The following is a 15,502-nucleotide window of genomic DNA, read 5'->3' as shown; positions in this document are numbered from 1 at the left end:
ACCGCCATGTTGGTCCCCTCCCTCCATGCTAGCTGGACACATTTATTCTTTCATGTTTCCTCCTCGTCACTTCTGATCTTAACGTGCTTCTGTGGAAAGCAGAGCACCTTGTGTGCTGTTCTCTTCCCAACTACTTAAACACCCCAATTCTCCATGGCCTATATCAATCATGTCTTAGGCTCAGTATTACTTGAAATTTGATTTGGAACTCTTGATGAATTGCTTATTTCAGTGTTTAGTTTGTTTCTTCTTCAGTGTTTGATTTCAATTTTAAGTGACCTTGAAAGAAAACTGTTCTCCTCATCATGCATATCTCTAACCTTCCTGAAAGATGCTGGGGATCAAGGGTCACATACCCCATCCTTTCTGATTCCTCTTCTACTCATGAAATCATGGGCCAAAGAGGCTCAAATCTGGCTCCTAGCAGAGCCTTGTCACTGCCTTGAACTTCAGTTTTCTCATCTGTGAAATAGAGATAATAACAGCCCCTACCTCTTAAAATTATTGTGATAATCAAATGGAAAATCAATAAAAGGTATTTAAGGCCCCTGCTGCTGCAGAATAATCACTGAGTGAGTAATAACTAGTATTATTATGTGGGGAAGGTCAAGGTGCATTTGGCGGTGGGCAATGGGTCTAACTCACTTTCCCTTGAGCTATGAGATCTAAGGCCATTCATAAGATGAGATTTTAAAAATATGACACTCACAGTTTGGAATTTTTGTTAGGAATAGAAAAAGCAGGAATTTACCCTGCTTTAATCTGGAGTTACAGAACAAACTAAGCGCTGCCAGAAAAGTCACTGTCTGAGGTATTTGCAATAATTAGGTCCTAGCCCTTCATGCATGATGAGCATTGTTTGGATCTCATTAACAGAGATATTAGCATTCTGAAAACCACCTGCAGATAAGGTCAAAAAACAGAGACAAGGGTATGCAGGTATTGCTACCTGCTTGGAAAGACCACAAAGTGACCTTCCATTGCAACAACTGTACTAAAAGCCAAGAACTGTTACCTAAAATATTCTTTTATGTCATTTCTACTAAACTGAAATTTGCCAAATTTCAGAAAGGAAAAAAATTGCTAAATTCAGAAAGGAAAAAAAAAAACTACAGCTTTTTCACAGAGACTGTCTATGGAAAGCTTGCCTTCTTGCCTGCTTTCCTATCTTCCTCTCTCCCCTCCTTCTTTTCTTTCTCCTTTTTCTTGCTTGTAGTATGAAGCTGCTGCTTGTGATAAATAAGTATGACTCCATAAAAATCAGCTCCATCCACTCCATTTTTCTATCTTGTAAAAATATAGCCATCAATAGGGTTCGTGTAATTTGCAGACTGCATATGACTTGAAAATATTTACCAATCCTCCTACCAATTTTTGAATGGGGATCAAACACTATGTACTCTGAAAACTTTCAAGGGTCCTTCATGACCAAAAAAAAAGACCAAACTCCACTAGCTGGTATTTAGAACACTCTAAAATCTTATTACAGCCTATCTCTTGCATCCTATTCCCCAGAACTACCTATGGCATACCAATATTTCAGTCTCATTCATTTATTCATTCATTCACTCAAGGAATAGTGTTTGAGCATCCACTTTGAAATAAGCCTTAAGCTATATATTAAGGAGTCAATAATAACCAGAACACAGTGTAATGAATGTAAGAATCAAGCAAAAGTAAATGCTCAAAATATTAATTATAATTGTGAGTACAAATATATTGTGTGCAATAACAGTGTATAACAGAGAACCTTGCCAAATCTCTGGGGATTAAATTTTGCAAACTAGACTAACATTAGTAGATGTTAGGTGAAAGTAGAATGGAAAAAGGAATGCCCCAAGCTGAGGGAATGGCATGTTCAAAGGCCCTGCAGTAGAGGATCTTGGTATAGTTGAGCAGAATATTAGCAGTTAAGTCTAGAGCAAAAGTCAAGGGCTAGATTCATACAATTGAGACCTAGGGCTGGAATTCTCTCTAACAAATTTTCTAATCTTAATCTGATGGGCATTTAATACATTCTCAGAAAGATTCCAAACTTGTTTCAAAGGACACAAATATTTAAGCACAATGTCTGAAGCATTATTTTCCTTGTATGATGGACCATGGACTCACATATTCCTCAAGTATCTGGGCCTCAGCACCACCTACCATTTCTGAGTGAGTCTGAGATGTGCTCCAAAATCCCAAGCTTTCTTCTTCTAAGTGACATCATCACCAGAAATACTACCTCTGGAAGACATCGATGCCTTACTCAGTTAAATAGCCTTTCCCACTACCTTCCCTATTGTGTTTGTTTATGCCTCACTTGTTGGGGATGGGACCGTGTTGTGAGAGTGTTCTTCTGCTCAGAATTCTGCAACTGTGGCTGCCAGATACCCTTTCTCTTCTTAAAAAGTCAAAGTCAACCCAAAGACCTCAAGATTATCTTTTGTGAGACTCTTTTTCAAATTATTATCTTGTGACTAGAAGAGACTTGAATCCTATTTGCAAAATATTCGAAGGTATATTTTCCCTTTTTTTCCTTCCTCTTGCTAAGAGCTTAAAACTTTCCAAGGGTTTTCAAAGTCATTCTAATCACAATCCACTGGTTTACTCAATATCTCCTGAGAAGTCACAATCTTCCCCGAATACCAATCAAGTTTTCAGCAAACGATCAAAATGTGTTACCCTCCATTCTAAGACACTGCAATCAGACCATGAGGCAGATCTGGTCTGGACAGGAATTGGTAGCAAAAGCTAGTAAATCTCTACATGGGGTGGACAAAAAATTCTGTCCATAAGCTCACATAAATAAGAAATAAAATAATTTCATTTCCTTTAAATCAACTCAGACCCTGAGTTTCCATCCCTCTGAAATATCAGTGAAGCTCTCCTGTTCAGGTTGTATTTTAGAATATGGGGCCAGGAAGACACCTCCATTCATGTCATTGGTTCACAGTGGTTTATACTGTGAAAACCACTGTCTAGTCCAGTTGGCTTCTGGGCATCTGATGGTTCCGCTTCTCTGACTCTGCAGAATTCAGGAATCCTTACCAAGGCCAGCCCTCAGTGTCTGTGTTTCTGTCTCCTTAAGGAGGGACTCACACTAGGATAGCCCAGCTCCTCACATTCCCTTCTACCCCCAACCTGGAACTGATTACTCTTGTTTTGAAGAATTTAGTCTCTCTTTTCTCACTGACACAAGGACATTTGGCATCATCTCTTTAATGAACTCATGATTTAGGGCAAAACAAGGCAGGAAGGGAAGTCCTACATCCAGCCCTACACATTAGCCTTCACCAAGGCAAAAAGTCACTAAAGATTATCTTCGGTGAACAGGAGAGGGACAACATTAACACATGGAAATAGTATAAGAAATTATCTCCCACTGCTATAAATGATCCATCTTTCCTCTTTATTACCATAGCATGTCGTACATTATTACTTTTGGTCTTGTGATATCTGCATATATGAAAATGTGTGTGTGATAACTCATAATAACTGAATATCCATTTGAAAAAATGAATAAATGAATGTCTATAAAAACCATGAGGATGCTATTTCAACTTTTTAAATGTAGATTATGCTTTCTAGGTAGGAAAAAAATGAGACTAAAAAAGCTGGCATAAGCAATTTGTTTTATTCTGTAAGTCATTCAACTGCCATTAAACATCATTCTTACTATACATGCTCAAAAGGCTCCAGATGGCTTAGAGTATCAGTTATTTGACTAAACTGAGGAATAGACCAGGATTTGTTATTTAGTATTAGCAGTTCACTCATTAGGAAGACTTCCTTGTCTCAAGGCTACCAAAGAAACCACTTGTCGTTCTTATCCCCCAAACATGAAGTATTCTATTAGCCAAGTCTGAACAAAATCTAGGATGATTGGCCTAGGTAAAAGTTATATTAAGTCCCCTCAAGGACAAACACCGGTTCTGAGCACCAAATAGATAATTTGATGATAGTAATGTGTGGGTATACTATAGGTGCACAGATCTCACAAAATTGCAAATTGATGTGCTTGTGACTTTTCTCAATAAATTTTGTATGTTCAGTCCACCCTAGTGAGGCTAACAAATACCTTGGTTTAGAGAACTGAAATTGGTTAGGTACTCAAATCAAGAGACAAGTAACAATAAGGAAATATTTCACAGAACCATAAAATTCCTTCAGTGTTTGAAGCTATTTTTTCTACTGCATTAAATATTAATTATTACAGGGCACACATATAGAAATACATAGAGGGAAAAAATGAATGGTGTTTGGGCTTCTTAGAAATACATTTACTTTCATTAATGGACCACATTCTTTTTCTGTCTTAACCTCAATTTATCTTGTCACATTGTTAGATTAAGGCATTTCCTAAATATTTTAGTGTCAAATAAAACCATCACCCTCATTAGCTTGAGGAAATGGGAAAGATCAAATTGATGAGAGGTGTCAAGAGTTCTTCATTTTCAATTTTGATTGTGGCAAATAGTCCGGTCTCCTGTTAGTCATTAATAGCAAAAGCTAACCTGTAATGCACATGCCCACACACAGACCAGTATTAGAGAGAGACAGAGAAAGAGAGAGAGAGAGAGAGAGAGAGTAATAATGAAGGTGGTTTGAACTCTACCTCAGATATTTGGTGCTCAAGCTTTCTCAGCATATTTTTTTTAATTTAGAGGAAGTCATTTCTGGAAAGCATTAAAAAAAAAGCAAATGTCAGTTCAACATTTGAAATATTCTAATCCTACAGTGATGTACATTGTCCCTGGACACCTGTTTTCCAAGAAATAAACAGAAAATACATTCTCCTTTGAATCCACTCAAACAAAATTTATGTCATTTATTTAGTTATGAACTACGAATACAGAACCTTGAAGTATTTAGCTCCCCACTCTAATATCAAGAATTTTTTTTTAATTATGTTATTGTTGGTTGTTCAAAACATTACATAGTTCTTAATATACCATATTTCACAGATTGATTCAAGTGGGTTATGAACTCCCATTTTTACCCCGTATACAGATTGCTGTGTCACATCAGTTACATTTCCATTGATTTACAAATTGCCTTTCTGGTGACTGATGTATTCTGCTGTCTATCCCATTCTCCACTGTCCCCCCTCCCCTCCCCTACCCTCCCCTCCCCTCCCCTTCTCTCTCTCCATCCCCTCTACTATAAATCGTTTCTTCCACTTATATAATTTTTCTCCTACTCCTCCTTTCCTCTTATATGTAGTTGTGTATAACCCTGAGGCTCACCTTCCAATTCCATGCAATTTCCCTTACCTCTCACTTTCCCTCCCGCCTATCATCCCTGTTTAATGTTAATCTTCTTCTCCAGCTCTTCGTCTCTACCCTGTCCTTGGTTACTCCCCTTATATCAAAGAAGACATTTGACATTTGTTTTTTAAGGATTGGCTAGCTTCACTTAGCATAATCTGCTCTAATTCCATCCATTTCCCTCCAAATTCTATGATTTTGTCATTTCTTATTGCAGAGTAATACTCCATTGTGTATAAATGCCACATTTTTAATCCATTCATCTATTGAAGGGCTTCTAGGTTGATTCCACAATCTTGCTATTGTGAATTGTGCTGCTATGAACATCGATATAGCAGTGTCCCTGTAGCATGCTCTTGTTAGGTCTTTAGGGAATAGACCCAGAAGGGGAATAGCTGGGTCAAATGGTGGTTCCATTCCCAGCTTTCCAAGAAATCTCCATACTGCTTTCCAAATTGGCTGCACCATTTTGCAGTCCCACCAACAATGAACAAGTGTACCCATTTCCCCGCATCCTCGCCAGCACTTGTTGTTGTTGGACTTCTTAATGGCTGCCAATCTTACTGGAGTGAGATGGTATCTTAGGGTGGTTTTGATTTGCATTTCTCTGACTGCTAGCGATGTTGAGCATTTTTTCATGTACTTGTTGATTGATTGTATGTCCTCCTCTGAGAAGTGTCTGTTCAGGTCCTTGGCCCATTTGTTGATTGGGTTATTTGTTATCTTATTATCTAATTTTTTGAGTTCTTTGTATACTCTGGATATTAGGGCTCTATCTGAAGTGTGTGGGGTAAAGATTTGTTCCCAGGATGTAGGCTCCCTGTTTATCTCTCTTATTGTTTCTTTTGTTGAGAGAAAACTTTTTAGTTTGAGTAAGTCCCATTTGTTGATTCTGGTTGTTAACTCTTGCGCTAAGGGTGTCCTATTGAGGAATTTGGAGCCTGACCCCACAGTATGTAGATCATAGCCGACTTTTTCTTCTATCAGACGCCTTGTCTCTGATTTAATATCGAGCTCCTTGATGCATTTTGAGTTAACTTTTGTGCATGGCGAGAGAAAGGGATTCAGTTTCATTTTGATACAAATGGATTTCCAGTTTTCCCAGCACCATTTGTTGAAGATGCTATCCTTCCTCCATTGCATGCTTTTAGCCCCTTTATCAAATATAAGATAGTTGTAGTTTTGCAGATTGGTTACTGTGTCTTCTATTCTGTACCATTGGTCCACTCGCCTGTTTTGGTACCAGTACCATGCTGTTTTTGTTACTATTGCTCTGTAGTATAGTTTGAAGTCTGGTATCGCTATACCGCCTGTAATATCAAGAATTTTTAAAAATTAAACACCATGATAGAGGCAATACCCATTAATAAACTTCACCTAGATGAGAATTATTGCTCACCACAAAATGCCAGTAACATGCAGCATCCTAGTAACAGAAACTATCACTAGGTTTCTGAAAGAGGCTAAATTCTAGTGAATAATTGAGGCGAGAGGGACATAAGATTGAAGAAGTACAAAGCCTTATAACTCTTATAAGAAGACTGCGTGGGTCTTATATTTTAAGAAGAGTTCAGGACAAAAGCAGAAAGGCATAAATAATGAATAATTTTGAATTTTACAACTCAAAATTTGGCTTACAAACTGTATGCTGGAATTGCATTTCCCCAGTTCTTTGATGAGGACAAATCTCTTTTTAACTGCAGTGAACGTTCAGCAGCTCAATGTATGGCATGATCATTAAATCAATGAGCCAGCTTTTAGAAGCAGCCGTATGGTAATGAGCCACTCACAGCTCTCTCTCTTTGTAGTCTCAGCCATCATTCCATTTCACTTGGCTCTCCTGACCTCAGCATCAGTGTTTTATTTTACTACTCCAAGGAAGATATTTTGAGACTGAATTCAATCTTTAGCTGCACATTCTCCAACTCTGTGGTTTTGCCTGGCAATGTCAAACAATATTCTCAAAGAAGAAAGCCAAAGGAATAAAAATTCTATTTCTGTATTCCATATCTTTCCTAGACCTGAGTTCCTTCATTTACATAAATTGTTAGATAACCAAAATAATCAATCAACAAATATTTATTATGGGTCGACTTTGTTCAAAGGCAGATGAATAAATCACATCACCCTCTAAAAGCTTATACTCTAATTCAAGAATGAAAAAAAAAAAAAAAGATCATGGCACATTTCTTGTGGGCCAGTGCAGACAATTCTAATCGATTTGAATGCAAAATCTTCTGACTTCCAGGGTGACCTTGACTGATGAAATTAGCATGAAAAGTGAAACTTATTTGCCATTGATGATCCAAATGGAGAGAGAGAATGAAGATAAAAGAATAGAAGAGAGAAAACCAATTGATGACATAATGCCTTAAATAAATGACAGATACATTAAGTGCCACAGAATTTCAAAAGAGTAATTGCCTGCTGTGGAGAGAAAAAGAATTCCTTTCAAAGAATTTAGGGTCTCAACTAGTTATCCTCAAAACATAAATTGAATTTAGCTACAGAGAATGAAAGAGAGTATTTCAGATAGGAAAAATGGCAACAAAGAAACTGAGGCAGAGTGAATAAAACAAGCTTGAGAGTGGAGAGTGAGCCATCGTGATTACAGTGAAGATTCATGTGGAAAATAGTAGCAAATAGGGTGAGAAAAGGAGGTGAGGAGTCAAACTCGCCCCTCCAGTGCATCACTGTTCAACTATCATCGGAGTCAACTATAAGGACCCCAAATGCCACACTTAGGTGTTGAGCTTCAATTTACTTTTCATTCAATTCTAAGTTGAATTGGCTGCAATCCAACTTTAGCTACAATTAAGTTTATAGTCCAGACTTCTGAAATAAAGTTTGGGATGCTGGTTTCAGTTGCCCCCCTCCAGCTCCAATTTCTGCCTTCTCAACTTTGCTCTGCACCCCTTGCAATGCCTCCCCAGGCTCCCTCTTGCCCTCTGAATTCTAGATGGCTTCTACAAAGCACCCAAGGAGATAGAAAGGCAGGAGGAAAAAGAACGCAGAGGTTTGTATCCCCTCTGCCTCTGTGCCAGACGGTGGTTTGAGCAATGACTTCTTCCTCTTCCTATATCTTATGTTAGGTGATTACTCACCCACCATTGTAGCAACCATCAAGTTCCAGTAAGGCTTCTTCCTCTCCTTGGCCCTAGAGGCAGAGAGGAGGTAACAGCACTCGGTTGGTAGCTGCTAGGTACTTTACCATCTTCTGTCATTTGGATCCCTCAGCCTGGCGGTATCTCCATAAATGGTCTACTTATTTTCTCTTCAATTAATTCTTTGGGTGAACCATTTCCTTCTTGCCAAGATTCTGACTGATACAAAGCTCTTTAAAAAGCAGCATCAATCCCATATGATGTCAGTTTCACTCTAATTCAAAGCATTAAATAGATTCATGTAATGAAGCATCACATAGTCCCCTATCAATATGTACAGTTTTTATATTTTATGCATGATTTAAAAATTAATTTAAATTTTAAAAGAATTAAATAACTCTTCAGCAAAGGATTAACTCCTCTAGGAAGTTCTCCATTCTTTCCCTCATGCATGTATAGCCTGTGAGCATCTTAAGGTAGAAAGGAAAATAACGTTGACAGGTTATAGTAGAAGCCTACAAAGCCACACTAGTTTCACTTGGAAGACTTTCGTGACTAAGGAACAATGTCTTCTCTGTGGACACTGCCTTCCTTCTTATCTATGTTGCTTCCTATGGCCAAATGCCTTTTACATCTAGAAAGTTCTTTACAGTCAAAGCTCTTGTCAAGACATTAGAAATGTGAAACGCAACATCCAGCCATATAAATGACCTCTGTGTGATCCTCAGCACACTGGAGACTCACTAATTGGCCATCACCTGGAAACTTTATTGATAGGTACTTGCTGGCCTCTGACCTTGACGGACACATGTTTCCTAAGCCTAACATCTTTTCAAACCTCCCTCCTTCTTTAGGGATTTTGTACCTACATCATTTTAATTAATTCGAACACTTCCATTATGGTCACGGTCAATACCAGAGTCAGATACACAAGGGAAAGAACTAATCAAATATCCAGCAAAAGATCTCACCAATCCCAAGGTTTTTTAACCATGTTTCTATAACTTAATGTTTTACTTTCTATGTAGGAAAACCCTAATATTTTATTTTCTATATATTTTACAAAACTTGCCCCTTCAATGTATCACTGTTCAGTGACCACATGTCCATGCCTTTCATGTTATATCAGATGGGCCAATTTACCATCCTCACTGAGAAAGTCTGTCCAGTTAAATCCTTAAAAGGTATTTATCTGTAAGAAACCAGTACAGTATATCCCTGACTTGTTTCTTTTGAATCATGTTTCATTATTACACATTAAGTGTCCATGGGTCCTAACTAGAACTATTTTGAAGGGTTTCTGTCTTCAAAAGTTAAACTGGTTGGTTCACTTGTTTAAGCAGACTCAATTGACCATTATTTAGCATTAAAAAAGTTCATAATTATTTATCCATATTCAAGACTGAAACCTTCTACCCTTTTGTCTACAAAAACAGATTTAATACCATCTGTTTTTTTATGCCAAAATGTTTGCAGCAGCATTTAACTTCAAATAAATACAATAGATTCAGAAACCAGAAATGTCAAAAATGCTTTTGGAGTCCCTGTTTCTTTCATTGTAATGAAGGACTGGTTTATATATTTATAATTTGGGGTCTGAGAAGACATCTATATCTCATAAATTGTGTTGTGTATATTTAACTCATCAAAATCAGGAAGGAATAGGTTTAGTATATCATTGGATCATACAAATATATAGAGTTCAAGAGATAACAAAGAGACTTTCAACAAAATGATTTACAAAGATAAATCTCATGTCATTTGGATTGCTGATGCCTGGGAAATACTCTTGGTATTCCCTCAATTCTCAATCCTTCTAATAAGCCATAATAATGGACACATGTTTTATAAGTTAAAAAGTAAGAGTACTTTATGGCACTCACGGAAAGGCCTAACCAAGAAAGCCTGACACTTAATTCATTTCTAAATTCTCAATTGATTTTTTTTGTAGTGTCCCTTATGGAGACTGGCTCCTGTCACTTTGGGAGTTCAGGGAGATGCTTTTAACATTAGCATTTTCCATGTTCTATTTTGTTAGCCCTATCAATAGGGTATGACTTATAGTCAACAAATTCAGTTAACTAGAGGAAACCATGACTACCAATTTTGACACCACTAAGGCAATAAATTAAACTATACATGGTGTATGTCTTTCCCAACTGCAACAGCTTTTTTTATAGTCATCATTATTCATCCAGCCAACATACTCATCTTCTAGTACTTGTACATTCATCTTTCTAGCACATGTATAAGTCACCTATAAGAATTTTTCAAAAAAGAATTTTAGGGCTTTTCAAACTGCATCATTCCCCTGAGAAGTCCATCATACCTTCTGACTCTGGTCTCAAGTTAGTGATAACTTGCAGTGTTGGGCTTATCACTTTTAGTATAAACAAGCCTTCAAGCCTAGCATCATGCATACCATTAATCTAAGGACTCTGTAGCAACTTGACACTTTTAGCACACCTTTGAGCCAAGAACCCATAAATGTTGGAAAATATCCATCTATATGTATTGTGCTTTGTCAAAGATGGCACTACTGGGAACATCTTCAATATAACCAAGGGAAAAAAAATCAGGCAAAATAGCTTGTGTTATACTGTCTCTTCTTATTTATTAATCTTCTTAATGCCAAATGTTGTCTTAAGAGGGCAATTCTGAAAGCTGGAAAATGAAGGAACACAGTGACCTGTAGAGTGGATATTCAATAAATATTTTTCAACTAAGTGAAGAGATGATATAAGTAAGAGAGAAAAATAAAGTGTATTCGTTTCCTGGGGCTGCTATAACAAAAGTATCACAAACTGGATAGCTTTTTTTAGAAATTTATCCTCTGGAGGACTGAAGTACAAAATTAAGGTATCAGAAGAGCCATGCTTGCTCTAACATCCTAGGTAGAATGTTTCTTGCCTCTTCCTAGCTTCTGGTATTAACCATCAAATCCTGATGTAACTTGGCTGGCAGCTGCATTATGCCAATCTCATTTTATTATCTATGACATTTTCCCTGTGTGTCTCCCTCCCCACATAGCATTATACTATTGCAGGGACATAAGACATATCACACCCTTTATCATCTTTATTTCTGTACATTCTAATTTTATTTAATTTTTTCCAGTTTCTACTGGCAATGTTTTTTAATCATCAGAACCAATAGTCAGTGGTTTCTAAACCCTCAAACTTTCTTCAGCTTATAGATTTTCTAGTCACCTATAATAGCATACTTATTTTGGGATTCCCCATAACAAAAAGGTATCACATAGTGAAGAACAAAATAAAGGGCTATACCTACATTTTTCTCTCGTTAAAAATTATCTGTTCTATTATGAGATATTTTCTACAAATTCCAGTACTAGTACAACATGTTGAGTGCCGATTTAGTAAAAAAAAAAAAAAATCATTTTCCTGGGTGGTTACCAAAACTATACCTTTAACTTGTGGTTTGGATGAAGTTGTTTTCCAAAAACTCACATGTGAGACAATGCAAGAAAGTTCAGAGTAGAAATGATTAGCTATGAGAGTCTTAAACCAGTGGATTAATCAATGAATTAATCCCCTGATGGGATTACTAAGTGGAGGCTGAAGGTGGGTGGGGCGTGGCTGGAGGAGGTGGGTCACTGGGGGCATGTCTTTGGGGTATTTTATTTCTGGTGAATGAGTCTATCTCTCTACTTCCTGATCATCATGTGAGCTGCTTCCCTCCACCACACTCTTCTTTCTGCCTCATCCCAAGCCCTGAGGAATGGAGACTGCCATCTATGGACTGAGACCTGAAACAGTGAGCCCCCAGATAAACTTTTCCTCCTCTAAAATTGTTCTTGTCAGGTCTTTTAGTCACATCAGTGAAAAAGCTAAATAAAACACTTTGTCTTTTAGTACATACTTTTGTAACCAAGTAGATACCTAGATTCTCTAAAGTTATATCTTGAGAAACTATTAATTGAAATCCTAGCATACTCAAAGTCACTGTGCTTTATCTGTACTTCAAACTTTATTTTTCCTTTCCTAGATAGTATAATTCCATTAAGAAAATCACTTTCTTCTAAATAAAGGAAACCAGAAAACTTTAAGCCATTTGGAATCCTTTGTTGTCAACATTCAATATGCATCAAGTAAATAATATATATATAGTACCACATATACAATTGGTGATAATGTATTCATTAATTGAATTATGGTAATCATTATACAATATACATTTTTATCAAATCATCAAGTTGTGAACCTAAAATATGTATAATTTTGTCAATTGTACCTCAATAAAGCTGGAATGAAAAACATGCAATTAGCCTCCAAATCCTGTCAGGCTCTCTCTTAATCTTATTTTTCTTTGTTCATTTCCTTTCTTATGGCCTGTATCTTCCCTTAGAAGTTGTGATAATTGTGGAGGTCATTATTCTCCTACATTATTGTAAGCTTTCTCATGACAGAAATCTTACTGCAATCATCCAAGGGTAATAGATCATGAAGATTATTAAGTTAACTGAGACATGAATCATAAGGGGTAAAAAGAAACTTCAGATATCATAAGATGTAAATTATTCTGAAGGATTTGTTTAAAAAGAAAGTTTCATTGAAAACAATGACATTATGCTACTTAGAAGACCTTCCTCTCACTACTACTTCCCCAACCATCTTTTCTTCTGCTTACAAAGTCCTTTCAGTGCTTCCCAGAGGTACCACATGATCACAGAAGAAGTATCAGTTGTAAAAACCCTAAACAGATGACTAGAACTATGACGGTTATTCTGGTCATTAGGTAAGAAAAGCAACTGCTGAAGACCACTATCTGCCCGCCCCACCAGTTACTGCTCTATTAACCAAAACACTGTTATCTTTAAAAAGCTATGAGTTTGTTTAATAGCCTAAGGAAAATTGTCACAAATAATATTAATAGTGTCTGAATCTGTGACAAACTTTGAAAGTGGCCTGCTGCCAGGATCAACCTTCAGAAATAATCAGAAATGGACAGTTTGTAATCAAGGACTGTTGCATAGTTTTAAAACTCATTTTTACCTTTTGTCTGTATCTTTTCAGTTGTTCCTAATTTGTGTCTCTGGGTATTTGATTATTCCAAGCTTAAATTAAATTGTTTTTAGTGCTAGGGATCAAACTCAGGACCTCGCACATGCCAGGCAAACACTCTATCACTAAATTTCACCTTCAATCTGACATTTTACATATTAATTGAGCATCCTAGCATGTGTTTTGGAGATTCTACAAGTCTCTAAAGGCTCTTTTACAACCTCTCTCTTACAAGCAATCCAGTTAAAAAGTAAAGCTAGATGGAGTATTTTGGCATCCAAGTGATAACAAACAATGGCACTAGTCAGACAAATGACTAGAATAAAATGTTTCCATGAGCATTCTGCCCATAACAGCCTCTGCTGGCTTGCTTTCCTTACCATTTTAAATGTCACCTAATCTGTTCCTCTACGTCAGAGGCATACCAATGCATTACTACCTCAGCCTAATAATTACATTTGAATGGCAATTCAGAGCTTTTAAAGAATTTTTGCATTTTTATGTCATTTCACTGTCAAAACTATTATATCAGTCAGAGTTAAATCAGTTATCAAAGCTACTACAAATATTGCAGAAATAGGGAAATTTGTACAGAAATTAAGTTTGCATCAATGTGGTAGGAGCCGGGCAAATGAAGGTCTAAAATGAGGAAATAAGAGAATCTGAGAAAGTAATCATTAGCCATGTCAGGCCTGATATTCTGGCTCAAGTGGACAGGAGGGACTGGAGGGCAAATCAGCAATTATGCAGGTTCTATCGACTCCACATCTGCTATGGAAGCCTCTACGCTAGAAGTTGCTTCCTCAGAGCAACATTTTCACCTTTGTAGGCCTGGAACCAAGCATCTGTTGTTGGACTTAGGACCACTGTTGATTAACAGAGCCAGCAGTTGGGGAAAAAATAGCCGAATGCAGATGATGACACCCTTTGACTCACCAAACACTTCTGTATCTGTCCACCACTCTGCTGGTCTCCTTCAATCTTCCAAGATAGTTTTGTTTCACTAGCACCTTCCAAATCTCATGAAAGCTCCTCATTTGACTCATAGTCATTTGGAACCATACAAAAACAGTGATTTAGGTAAAAAATAGTTTCCAATCTTGAGCAAATGTGGCAATAGTAAGTTGATGACACTATGCTAAGATGTCAAAGTGAGTTTTTACTAACCCTGCTCTAATGCAGTATTATTTGTATCAAATTAAAATTGGAAACAATCCAATGTTCACCTATAAAAGGATAGATAAATGACGTTTGGCATATTTGTGCAATGGAAAACAATACAGTAAGGACAATGAATGAACTAGCATTGCATGCAAAAAAAGCATGGATTGATCTTTTAAAATAGTAATAAAACAGTACTTACACATGTAATGTGTTAAATTCTCTAATCAAAGGATAGCAATCCTCACACTGATATTTAAAAATAGAAATGGGATATCTGTAAAAGATACACACAAAAATAAATATAAAAAATGATGTGTCAGGCAAAAATAAAATTTTAAGAAAACAGAGTAGCAAACATAATATATTTTAAAAATATATATAGTTAGAGGGCTGGGGTTGTGGATCAGTGGTAGAGTGCTTGCCTAGCAAGTGTGGGAGCCCTGGGTTCAATCCTTAGCACCACAAAAAAATAGATAAATAAAGATATTGTGTCCAACTACCCCTAAAAAATAAATATTTATATATATATATATATATATATATATATATATATATATAGTTTGAAGCAAAATCCTGTAAGAGAAAAAGACAAATAAAATACTTGTAAAGAAAGAACCATAGATTAAGAAAATATAGCCATTGTTAATATCTTTGTTTAAGGCTATATTATTTTTTTTAAAGAGAGAGTGAGAGAGGAGAGAGAGAGAGAGAGAGAGAGAGAGAGAGAGAGAGAGAGTGAGAGAGAGAGAATTTTTTTAATATTTATTTTTTAGTTCTCGGCGGACACAACATCTTTGTTGGTATGTGGTGCTGAGGATCGAACCCGGGCCGCACGCATGCCAGGTGAGCGCGCTACCGCTTGAGCCACATCCCCAGCCCTATATTATTAATAATATAAAGAAAGTTGAACCCTGAGCCACTGGTGAGGGGAATATAAATTAGTACAGCCTTTATAGAA

This window comes from Spermophilus citellus, assembly GCF_964194105.1.
Source record: "Spermophilus citellus genome assembly, chromosome: 4".
NCBI classification, from domain to species: Eukaryota; Metazoa; Chordata; class Mammalia; order Rodentia; family Sciuridae; genus Spermophilus; species Spermophilus citellus.
The sequence above is the reverse complement of the archived record's forward strand: the minus strand, read 5'-3'. Positions refer to the sequence as shown.